Below are 1960 nucleotides of genomic sequence, written 5' to 3'. Positions count from 1 at the left end.
ATTCTTCTTAAGATTTGTTTTACTTTTTGAATCTTATGATTCATGTTATTTTAATCAATTCCAGCAAAATTTCAAATATCTCTTCAAATAATGCCCCTCACTCATTTAAATTTTTCTCTTTTTTAAAAACTCCAGTGGGATGTGTATTTGATCTAGAGTCAGCAAACTATGGCTCACTGACCATATATAGTCTCCTTTCTCTTTTTGTAAATAATGTTTTGTTGGAGCACAGTATTGTTTATTCATTTATGTATATTTTAGATTTATCCACTATAACAACAAGGGAGAGTACTTGTGACAGAGGCCATATGGCCCTACAATATTTATTACCTAGCCTTTGACAGAAAGGTTTGCTGGTACCTATGTTAGACAATCACATTTTTTCTTCAAGGTCTTCTAATCTTTTGAATCCTAGATCTCCTTGCCTCCATTCCACATACTAGGTGCTTTCATCAGATGTAACTTCAGTTTGAACTTTTAGTTTATTTCAGCTATGTATAATCTGTTTAAATCAGAGATCGACAAACTTTTACTTACAGGGTTGTGTGTGCTAAACTGCTTCTATTGTGTCCATCTCTTTGTGACCCTGTGGACTATAGCCCTCCAGGCTCCACTGTCCATGGGATTCTCCAGGCAAGAATACTGGAGTGGATTTGCCATGCCTGCCTCCAGGGGATTTAACTGACCCAGGGATCAAACCCTTGTTTCTTATGTCCCCTGCATTGGCAGGCAGGTTCCTTATTATTAGTGCCATCTGGGAAGCCCCTACTTACAGGGCCAGATAGCGGTTATTTTAGGTCTTTAGATATACAGGTGTGGTTGCAACTGCTCAACTCGGCAGTTGACTGCAAAAGGAGAAGAGACAATATTAAAAAAAGAAATGTGTGGCTGTGTGCTAGTGCAGTTTTTCAGAGAAATAGGTAGCCAACCCACAGGTCATAGTTTGCTCAATAAAACCATGACTTGAACTTCAAATTTCAATGATTTTACTTTTATTATGAGAAGATTTATTCCTTTTCAAACTTTCTAGGGTTCTTATTTTTAAGTTGCCTTGTCTTCTTAAGATTTTATTTTTATACATATTTTTGGCCACGCTGTGTGGTTTGTAGGATCTCAGTTCCCCAACCAGGGCTTGAACCCAGGCCAAGGTAGTGGAAGCCCAGCATCCTAACCACTAGTCCACCAGGAAACTCTCCTCAGGTTTTTAATTTCACTTTTATTTCTCTAAATGTATTAACTAAATTTCCTTTATAATATAAATGTATTTCCTTTACTCCTCTGCTTCTTGGAATCAAAATCTCTAGGTTCAAAGTACGGATAAGAAAACCTTTCTTTGCATGGACAAGAAAACCATCTTTTCTCTTCTTGTGCTATTTTGCTCCTCTGGGTTTTGAGTGGGGACAATTACTCCCAAGACATAATGGCCTTTTTTCTTCGGTTCGTTGAATCCCAAGTTATAGGTTCTGAGCATGAGCAAGAGTTCTGAGGACACCAAATCTTATCTTCTTTGCTTGTTGCTTCTCTAACATACAGGACCCAACCATTGGCAGCTTTTCTCTGGACAGCACGGCCTTCTCTCCTGTTTTGTTGGGTCCAATGTTTCTAGCTTCTGAGGAAAAGCAGTTACTACCGGAGCACCGTGGCTTTTTTGCCTTTGCTTCTTTGATCCAAGTTCCCTAGATTATAAATACAGGCTAAATACAGACTAAATGTGTCTTAATCTGTTCAGCCTACTATCACAGACATCCTCCTCTGCTTGTATAAACTGGATGGCTTATAGACATCAGATTTTTATTTCTCACAGCCTGGAGGCCAGAAGTCCAAGACAAGGCACCAGCAGATTCAGGGTCAGGTTACAATCCACTTCTTCTTAGTCAGCTGGCTATCTTTTTGCTGTATCCTTCCATGGGGGAAGGGAGCTCTGTGGGGTCTCTTTCGTTATAGTATTAATCTCATTCAC

This window comes from Odocoileus virginianus, unplaced genomic scaffold (genome assembly GCF_023699985.2).
Source record: "Odocoileus virginianus isolate 20LAN1187 ecotype Illinois unplaced genomic scaffold, Ovbor_1.2 Unplaced_Contig_9, whole genome shotgun sequence".
Lineage (NCBI taxonomy): Eukaryota > Metazoa > Chordata > Mammalia > Artiodactyla > Cervidae > Odocoileus > Odocoileus virginianus.
This window is presented reverse-complemented; position numbering follows the sequence as displayed.